The following is an 11001-nucleotide window of genomic DNA, read 5'->3' on the forward strand; positions in this document are numbered from 1 at the left end:
GTTCTCACAGTCAGCGCTCTGGATAATGGAGAAACAGGCAGATGAAACAGTGACTTTAACAATGATCAGATAATTATGGGAAAGACTTCAGTCCTCAATCATCTATAATAATTAATCATGTGAACAGATATTAATCAAATTCATTAGACTGTGAAAGGGTGAGTTGTAGTCTTGTCAAAATGTTCTTTTAACCAGTTATTATTTAGCAGCAGACAGAAAACCTCACTCACACATATACAAAACTGTGGGAACATCTCACTGATCATATATATTTATAGTATATGAGTAGAATGTTTGTTCACTTTATCCACCAAACTCAGTCTCAGAGGCCTGAGAACAGAGAAGAGTTAGAGACGTGTTTGTGGTCTTGTGACTTTTATTCTGGTAAAACTGCAGTAATAACAACATCAACCAAATAAGAACTGAAGCCTAATGATGTTTTTAGGTCACACTCACTGCATCTTTTACAAGCTATGAATTCCTATTTATTACAAGATAATCTTTTATTCACGTATTTACAATCATACTGATCTTCATCTTTCAGGCTCTCGACATGTCCGTCCTTACAATCTAAGTAGTCTTGTAATGCTGGGTCTCTCTGCTTTGATGTCTGGACTGAAGTTTTCCCTGGACTCTGCACTGCAGTCAGTTCTCACGCTCAGTTCTTTCCCCTGTGGTCTGAAGACTCGTACCTTCAGGTGTTATTTACTCCACACCTTTCTGCTCTCATTCATACTTCATTTATTCACAGATGTGCCAGTTACCCACTAATACCACCTCCCACACACCCACCACAACAGACGCTGATGTTTGAACTTTACGCTGGTAACAATAGTCCTTTTTTTCTTTGACCCAGAGAAAACAATGTTCATTATTTCTATAAATAATCTAGAGGTTTGACTTGTCAGACCACAAAACACATTTCCACTGTGCACTAGTTCATTTTAGATGAGTTTGAACCCAGAGAATTCAGCAGCCTTTCAGATGTTGCTGAGAAATGACTTCCACGGTGCACAGTACAGTCTAAACTTGCATTTGTGGATGCAGCGATAGACGGTGCTCATTAAACATCAGTCTGTCAGTGTTTTGCCGTTGTATTTTATTGCAGGGATCAATTTCATATGTTAAAAAACAATGAAGCTGATAAAGTAGAACATTATATGTTCTCTTTGAACTGTTTAATTTCAATGAAATACAGGTCAAAGCAGATTTAAACATCAAGTCCTTAGTATTTTACAGAAGAACTTGGGTTTGTAAGATTAAGGCCGAACACAAAAAACATTAAGGCAGAACACAAGATCTCTCTCTCTCTCTGTCTCTCTCTCTCTCTCTGTCTCTCTCTCACTCTCTCTCACTCTCTCTCTCTATCTCTCTCTCTCTCTCTCTCTCTCTCTCTCTCTCTCTCTCTCTGAGTAAAGGGGAGGTGTTCAGGTCCTTGTTCAGTCAGTCATTACTGGGGCAGTATGGAGCTCAGTCTGCTCTCTCTGATGCTCTGTAAGTAAAGATTATCTTTATATTGCTGTTGCTTATTTGTATTTAAATATGTATTTTGTAGTGTAACTGTACTGTAATTGTTCTGTACAGCTTTGTTCCACATTTCATAGTGTAGTTTACATTCTGGGTTAAAAGAATGAGATAAAATCCACGCATGTAAAGAAGGTGTTTGTGGCTCTTTCCACAAAAGCAGTATAGTTTTCTGAGCTACTAGTGCAGGACAGAAAATCAATGTAGCTGAGACGTCACATACAAGTGTGCACTATAAACCATTAGTCTTGAAGTTAGTGGTATGTTAACATTAATAATTATTATTACCATTAATAATTAGCATATTAAGATTATAATCCTCCTCCAGTAAAGAATAATGCTAAATGTTGTGAAACACATGGTAACAGAGAAAAGGTCCAGTGATTTATTGATGTTGGTGAAAATGGACACTAGTTGGTCAGAGCAGTGCTTTAGGGAAGGATGGACAGACGCCGTCTGGACCTGGAGCTTTTCTTACTTTGCGTCTGCTGAAAACGTTTAAGGTCCTGCTGTTTAATGTGACTGAGACTGTGCTGAGAGACAGAAAGCTGTGTGTGGGACATTTTAACAGTGATTTAATAAAGATCCAAAACATTTCCTTCTCTTGTGGCACACATGATGTGCTGTACTTGAACATGTGGTCAGTTAGATTTGCGCTGGTAAAGAAAACTCTCTGTGAGAGCAGAACAGTTTACAGTTAATGTGAAGTGACTCTAGATGAGGAGTGAGTGGTTTTAACAGCACTACGACATTTTTACACCAGCGCTTGTTGATGTAGAAGCTGATTCCTTTGGTTTTGTCGCTGAGCTGTGCGTCTCTGTCTGCTCTGCGCAGCTGGACGCCTGGAGGAGCAGCACAATGTCTGGGGTCAGATCAGACAGACAGGTCTCTGTGAAGCAGAGGGCAGATATGGTTCAGAAGTCCTTGTTGGTTTGGTTAAGCAGAAGTAATTCTTCCAATTTGTTGTGTAGAGATCACAGACTGGAGAGAAATAAAGACAGTAAACGTGTATGAAACTCACGCTGCCTCGGCCTTAACAGTGCGCGACTCTTCTACCTCTCCTTCACCTCCTAGCTGGGTTGAACAGAGACAGATCGAATCATCAAACTCTTTCACTTCACTCATCAGTTTTACAGTGTAGTGAATATTTCACACTAATGCATCATGTTCTCTGTGTCTCTCCTACTTTAGTGCTGATCCACTGTGGACAAACTCAAGGTGAACCATTACATGAAAATCTACTGCAGTGTTTTATTTGAGTTCATGGAAATTTGCATATAATATCATTTATTTTTAATAAATGACTTTAACAAACAGCCCAATTCAGTAAAATCATACATGATAACACATCCACTGTAAATGAGAGATCAGCACATTCATTAATTAATTTAGACTTTTAAATATTGACTTATTATTGTAGATTAAAGTCCAATCTGGCTGCACTGAAACATTAATAGAACACAGACACATTAAACTCATTAGGCTCATTGTGTTTAAGATGATTAAACTACTTCTTATACTGAGAAAAGCAGCTCTGCTCATCATTTCCCACCAACAGAACAACTTAAACTGACAGTGGATCCTCAGAGCTCAGTCTACACTGGAGACGCAGTTACTCTGAGCTGTGAGCCGCCGCAGGGTGATGGATGGGAGATTTACTGGAGGAAAAACAGTCAGAATTTAAAACATTTAGATCGTCTGAAAACAATCAGTGTTACTGAGTCTGATCCAGGAGAAGCAGAGTACGACTGTGTAGTGATTAAAGATTTACAGACTGTATTTTACAGTGATAAAGTCAAGATTACAGTGAGAGGTATGTCATGCTTTCTGTTTGCTTTTACAAATTACTTCAATTTAGAATAAGTGGAAGAACAAATCACTCATTCCACTACATCCATGAAGATTTAGAATTTAATGAATGTTCAGTAAGTAGATATTTTAAAAGGATTTATCATCTTTGAACAGAGAGACCAAAAGCTACAGTGAACGTCCAGCCAGCTGGTCATGTGTTCATCAGAGAGAGAGTCACTCTGACATGTGGAATAGAAAGTGGAGATGACTGGAATTATGAATGGTATAAGAATAATAATCTTCTCAGAGACGCTCAAAGGAAGAAATATGAAATCTCTAATGTTGATCAGACTCATGCAGGTGATTATACCTGTAAGGGAACACAGTCAACAGGCCGAATCTACACACACACCAGTGCAGCTGTTACACTGACTGTATCAGGTGAGTGTGACGTCTTTCTCACTTTGTAATCATGAAGAGTTTAAAGTGCAGAGCTGCATTACTACTAAATATCATTCTGTTGAATTGTGATAATACAGCATTTATAACGACTATAATAATAATAACAATACTACTACTACTACTAATAATAATAATAATTATACTGATGTCAATGGAATTTATTATTACTTTTTTTTGTAAAATGTCATGTTAGCTCAGTTATTTGGAGTTCAGCTGTGAAATTGAGCGAAAAATTGTTTTCTATGTAAATCCATAACACGAGCAGTCAGAGCCTCAGTGAGCTGCACGGCTGAACACAGCCTGGATTCCTGGATTTCTTTATAGGCGCGGTCATAATGTGGTTACAGCTTTCGTTTATGGGGAAAATAAATTATTTAAAATGAAAAACCTCCATAATTATATCATCATATCTCTAAATACATGTATATATGGACCATCCTACTGACATAACTCGAAACACAGCTCTACAGTAAAACACTACTACCACTACTATTTGTACTGATAATAATAATAAGAATAATATACAATAAAAAGAAGAAGAAGAGGAGGAAGAAGAAGAAGAAGAGGAAGAAGAAGAAGAAGCAGAAGATGAAGAGGAAGGAGAAGAAGAAGAAGTGGAAGAAGAAGAAGAAGAGGAAGAAGAAGAAGAGGAAGAAGAGGAAGGAGAGGAAGAAGGAGAAGGTGAAGAAGAAGAAGAGGAAGAAGAAGAAGAAGAAGAGGAAGCAGAAGAAGAAGAAATAACATTTAGATCTTAGATATTTACAGGGAATATTTATGATCTATTTAAACCAAATCTATTCATTAAGACAGAAATAATCTCAATACATACAAAATCATCATTTATACTGTACTGTCTATCAGTCGGTGTCTGTCCCAAATCCAAAGCCCCAAATTTCACCTTGTGGAAATGTAGTTTACTTTTAATGTAATTTGATGTATTTTATTTTTAATGTAATGACAAATTTAATGTAATAATTTAATGTAATCATAAGAGTAAGATTGAATTAAAAACTGGTGCCCCACGTCACGTCACTACAGAAACACAGGTTTAGGTAATAGGCAGAACCTTATTTTAGCCACACGCCTACATTTGATAGACGCAAATAAGACTGAACGTCTCTTGCGATCATGCATTTGAATAAAATAAACATAATTAAGCTGTAGGGTCACTCAAATCAAAGGAAATCAGTCTAAAGTATGAGTCAGTTAAAAGTCCATGCAGTATCATAAGCAGTGAAAATACTCAGAACAACGTTAGAAAACTACGTCTTGTTCAGGATCCAGAGGTTTGGTCCTCCAGAGAAAGTTTCAGTGATTTAAATGAAAATTAAGCATTATGGTGAATTCAGAGAATAAACATAATGAAACAATAATTGCTGTAGATCATGGGTGTCGTGAACTTCCACCCTTGAGAGTTCAGGTCCAACACACCTGGCTTTATTATTCAAATGTCTATGAAAGCCTTCATTAAGTATGTTAGACAGGGGCTGGAGTTAAACTCTCACGGATGGCAGATCTCCAGGGCCAGGATTAGACGCTGGACATCCTGTTCTACAGTAATTGTTTCTAGTGTTTTATTCTCTGAGTGCACCATGTATTTTATATCACATGATATACAGTTTTAAAGCGTGGAATCACATCTTATTGTAAAGAAGAATAATATTGTACTATATACAGTGCAGTGTAAAAGTCACAGGCATCAGAGAAAATGATATGGCGTGTTATTTGGGTGGTAAGTGTTTGTTTTTTCCCCAAATCACTAACAGTAGGATAAATACAGTTAAACAAATGACCCGTCAGTTATGACATGATGTGTTAACTGGACTATTTCTCAGATCTCTCCTGCAGGAAGTCCAGTATTTACCATTACCATCCAGTACCCTGTTTATCTAATCAGTCTGTCCTTAGGTTAAATCAGGTGCTGCTGAAGGAATTTAAGAAACCCACACAATGACTGAAGTGCAGGAAGAAGTCAAGCATCAGATTTCTTTTACATCAAACCTGCACAAAAACCAACTTCACAGCCAAACAATGTTATTTTTACAGAACTTGTCCTGTTTTTTTCTTTACTTGCATTCATGCCAATGTTATATAACAAACCAGTCATAGTTAATCTAAGAAACATTTAGTATGAGGTGCTAATAGGTGGAAGAGCCTTACGAGCTTCAGCTCATCTGACATGTAATAAGGAATAAACATGAGGAAGGACCTGCTAATGAATTTAGTTGGATCAGGTTTGCTGGGAGTAGTGAAAACAGCAATGTGTGCAGGGTAGGTGGTTCTCCAGAAGCAGAGATGAGAACCGCAGGTGTACAAGATTAAAATCAGTGACATATTCAGCAATCAAAAAAGTGAAGTTGATTGAAAAGCGACAAATTTGTTTGTCAGTAAATTATGTGTTGGTGGTGATGAAGGACTGGAAAGGGGCACTTAAGAGGAAACTGTATAAACTTGTGTGACAGTTTTGGACACATTTATAAAGGTTTGTTAGAGTTTGTCTAAAGCCAGAAAGTGGAAGACGCAGAAGAGATATAGTGATTGACTTAGAAACACATCTGGAATAAAATTCTCTCTGTAAACTAACAGAGAGAATGTTTTTAAATGCTGTCGTGCGTTTTCAGAGAAAGTGAATAAGTTTTAAAAGTATTAATCATCTTTGAACAGAGAGACCAAAAGCTACAGTGAACGTCCAGCCAGCTGGTCATGTGTTCATCAGAGAGAGAGTCACTCTGACATGTGAAATAGAAAGTGGAGATGACTGGAATTATGAATGGTATAAGAATAATAATCTTCTCAGAGATGCTCAAAGGAAGAAATATGAAATCTCTAATGTTGATCAGACTCATGCAGGTGATTATACCTGTAAGGGAACACAGTCAACAGGCCGGATCTACACACACACCAGTGCAGCTGTTACACTGACTGTATCAGGTGAGTGTGGCGACTTTCTCACTGTATTTCCACCATTAAAGCTGCACTGGAACCCAACTGATAATTTGGCGTTTTGATATTCATATGAGTTGCAGATAAATCGATATCGGCATTTAGAAAGCACCACTGAACATTGTAAGGAAACTCCCTGAATGGGTTACTAAAGAGGTAGGGTTCCACCTGGTGGACATATTATGTTCTGCAATCCTATTTACTACATTCCTCTCCCCTTAAGCTATTACTTTTCCCTTCTTAACACATAACGCACAAATTACTGAATTCTTCTGTAACCTTACCAAACAAACCACATTAACTTGTTTGTAGTGCCACTAAGTATTTTATACCAACTATAGTATAACACCAGTTAAGAAAAATTACCCTAACCATTACAACATAACAATGTTACAACCATTACAATTGTCATTACAATTTTTTTTTTTTTTTTTTAAAGTAGGGCAGCGATCCGCCTACACCCTTTTGTGTGTGTGTGTGTGTATGTGTTATTATTATTATTCCACATAATCATTCAGGTAAGCAGGTTTAGACACAGTCCTTTGGGACCGTCGAACAGGTGCAGCTGATTGTTGGGGTGGCGTTTCGTTCACTGCAACTGGGGATGGAATGCTTGAAATCGGTGGTGTTGTGTTGTCTTGCAGAGGTCCCTCTGGAATACAGATTTGTCCCACTGCTACCGGCTTCGCGATGACAGCAGCAGGGTCAGGGAATGACACAGGCACTGTGGGTGGTTCTGAGGTTTCGGGTTCTTTGAAAACTCTGTCCTCAGGCCTTGCCAGAGTCTGGTCCACATGCCTGCGCACAACAGTTCCATCTCCTAACATGACCTTGTAAGACACTGGTCCTGTGACTTTGGTGACGAAACCGGGAATCCATTTAGGCCCATAACTGAAGTTGCGTGTGATTACTGCATCACCTACTTGAAAACTTCTCTCTTGTCTGTGTTTGTCATGATGTTTCTTTTGACTGTACTGTTTTCGCTCCACTTTGGCTCTGAGATCTGGATGTCCTATATCTAATGTGGATCGTAATTGTCTCCCTTGCAACATTTCAGCAGGTGACCACCCTGTGGTGGACTGCGGTTTTATGCGGTAACTAAACTCGCGATACCTTGGTGTGGATGGTGCCCTCACCTACTTTCTTCATCATGGACTTGAATGTCTGGACTGCCCTTTCCGCACAGCCGTTCGAGGAAGGCTGGTAAGGAGCTGAGGTGATGTGTTCGATTCCATTTTTACTGAGGAACTGTTGGAACTCTGCACTGACAAAGCATGAGCCGTTGTCTGACACGATCATCTCAGGTAATCCTTGTTTGCTGAAACTCTTCCGTAGACATTCAATTGTGTTGGCTGAGGTTGCTGAGTGTACTGGGTAAGCGTCCATCCATTTAGAGTATGCATCCATCACGATCAAGAACATGTGACCCATAAAAGGTCCTGCATAATCGATGTGTAACTTTTGCCATGGTTTGCTGGGCCACTCCCATGGGTGAAGTGGTGCTGAAGCTGGTACGTTGCGATGTTCTCGGCAAGTGCTACATCTCTTCACTACTACTTCTATGTCAGCATCTAACTTTGGCCACCAGAAGTAGCTGCGGACTAAGGCCTTCATTCTGCTGATGCCAGGGTGACCATGGTGTAATTGGCCTAGAAGTGCTTCACGACCTGGTGGAGGTACCACCACCCGTGACCCCCACAACACACAACCATCTTGCACACTTAACTCCGTCTTCCTCACGGCATAAGGCTGGAATGCTGGGTCTGTGTGTTGTGCTGGCCAACCCTGCTGGATGAACTGGCACACTCGTGACAGCACAGGGTCTTTGCGTGTCCACTGGCTCATGTCTTTGGCTGACACAAGCGTCACCTCTTTCATCATCAGTACACACTCCTCCTGCTCTCTCTTGGTGGACGACTGTGGCAGAGGGAGTCGGCTCAGAGCGTCTGCGTTGCTGTGGTGTTTGCCTGGCTTATACATGATCTCGTACTCGTAGGCTCTCAAGGTCACGGCCCATCGTTGGATGCGAGGGGATGCCATCTGTGGCACTGCTTTCATCTCGTTGAAGAGTGACAGTAGGGGTTTGTGGTCAGTGCAAATGACAAACTTCCTCCCGTATAAGTACTTGTGAAACCACTGTATGCCAAACATCACCGCCAGCCCTTCTTTGTCGAGTTGTGCGTAGTTTGTTTCCGCCGCTGTGAGTGTTCTTGACATGAAGCCGATCGGTCGCTCCTGCCCGTCTGGCATGCAATGTGACAACAACGCCCCTACCCCATAAGGCGATGCTTCACAGGACAGGACCAAGTCCTTCTGGCTGTCATAATGTACTAACACTTCCGAAGACTGCATGAGTCTCTTAGACTTCTCAAATGCTCTCTCCTGCTCCTCATGCCAGTGCCACTTGGTCTCTTTATGTAGCAGCTTGTGCAAGGGAGCTAACAGTGTTGACAGGTTTGGCAAGAACCTGTTGTAGTAGTTGAGTAGGCCTAAGTAAGCTCTCAGCTCTGTGATGTTGTTTGGTGCGGGTGCTTGCTCTATGACTTTTACCTTGTTCGGCAGAGGATGGAGCCCCGAGGCATCCATGGTGTGCCCCAGGAACTCTGCTTCCCTCTCCAGGAAAGCACACTTGTTGCGCTTGAGTCGAAGGCCTGCCTCTCTTAGCCGCTGTAGGACAGCATTCAGTGTCTCCAAGTGCTCATGGTCACTCCGCCCCGTCAAAAGGATGTCATCAAGGTACACTGCCACGTTCGGGATGCCTGCCACCACCCCTTCCATCATCCGCTGAAAGATGGCTGGACTGGAGGACACGCCGAATGGTAAGCGATTCACCTGAAAGAGCCCTGTGTGTGTGTTAATTGTGACATACGACTTTGAGGCCTCGTCGAGTGTGACTTGTTGGTGTGACTGAGGTCTAGCTTTGTGAACTTCTCCCCTCCCGTCAGCTTCTCGAATAAGTCCTCCAACTTTGGTATTGGATACTGCTCAAGCTTGGAGACTAAGTTTACTGTGAGCTTGTAGTCACCACAAATGCGCACTGAATTGTCAGGCTTTAGCACCGGCACGATTGGTGCAGCCCACTCTGAAAACTTGGCTGGCTCTATGATTCCTTGCTCTGTGAGCCTCTCCAGCTCCATTTCAACTTTCTTTCGCATGGCGTAGGGGACGGGCCTGGGCTTGTAGAACTTTGGTGCCACATCCTCGTTGATGTAGATTTTGGCTGGCGGGCCTGTCCAGGTCCCGAGCTCCTCCTTGAACACCTCTTCGTTCTGCTTAAGCACATTCTGCAAAGTTAGTTGGGGCTGGTCTAGCTTATTGACATATACACAGTTCATGTCTAACTCCCTGAGCCATGCACGGCCTAGCAGGTTTGGTCCGGTGCCTGCTACCACAACAACTGGTAAGTCCTTGGCTTTGTTTTGGTATGTCACGGTTACATTGGCTGTCCCTAGGGTTGTGACTTTTTCACCTGTGTATGTTTTCAGGGTAGTTGGGCAGTTTTGCAGTTCCTGTGCCTTTCCAGCAGCCCACAATTTGCCATATTCGGCCTTCGTCAGGATGGTAACACTACAGCCTGTATCCACTTCGAATTCAACACAGTGTCCATTTAAGTCTAACTGTGTGGTAATGGGGTCAACGTTTGTCATTTTTGAGCTTTTGATGTTGTGCATAAAAAACACCTCATCCTCACTGGATTGTGGATCAGGGGACTCTTCCATGTAATGTGCATACCGCCTTTTTTCTTGCTTTGCCGTTGCCCTTTCTGGTTTCCATCCCCCCTTAACCTGCCGCCGCTGGTTGCCGGGAGGTACCGACTTGCACATCTTCTGTAGATGCCCCTTCTTTCCACACCCGTAGCACTTTTCGTTCAGATAACGACAGTCCCGTGCAAAGTGTTCACCCCCACACCTATAACATGCTACTGGCCCACCCTTGTCTTGCCACTTAGGTTTTACCTCATCTTGTTCACTGCTTGTGACGCTGTGTTATTGTTTACATTTTCCGACGCTTTGGATTGCAAGTCACGTACATCTCTGTTGGCTGCTTCAAGGGATTGTAACAGCTCCAAGGGAGTCATACGTCAATAACGACTCCGCTAACAATCTCCTTTGCATACGATCCTCCCCAATGCCACACACGACCCTTCCCTTAGCATTTCCTTCAGCTTGTCACCAAAGTTGCAATGTTTCGCTCCCTTAACACAGCCACATACTCCAACACAGTCTCATTAGCCGCTCCTGTCCTCGAATTGAATTGGAATCTCTGGACTATTTCACTGGG

At 41.7% G+C, this 11001-nt stretch overlaps 1 pseudogene; it reads right to left on the minus strand.

The window, feature by feature from the left end:
• Positions 1-7217: 7217 nt before the first annotated feature.
• LOC108416323 lies at positions 7218-10367 on the minus strand (annotated as a pseudogene).
• Between the last annotated feature and the right edge of the window lie 634 nt (positions 10368-11001).

This window comes from Pygocentrus nattereri, chromosome 29, assembly GCF_015220715.1.
Source record: "Pygocentrus nattereri isolate fPygNat1 chromosome 29, fPygNat1.pri, whole genome shotgun sequence".
Classification (NCBI taxonomy): Eukaryota; Metazoa; Chordata; class Actinopteri; order Characiformes; family Serrasalmidae; genus Pygocentrus; species Pygocentrus nattereri.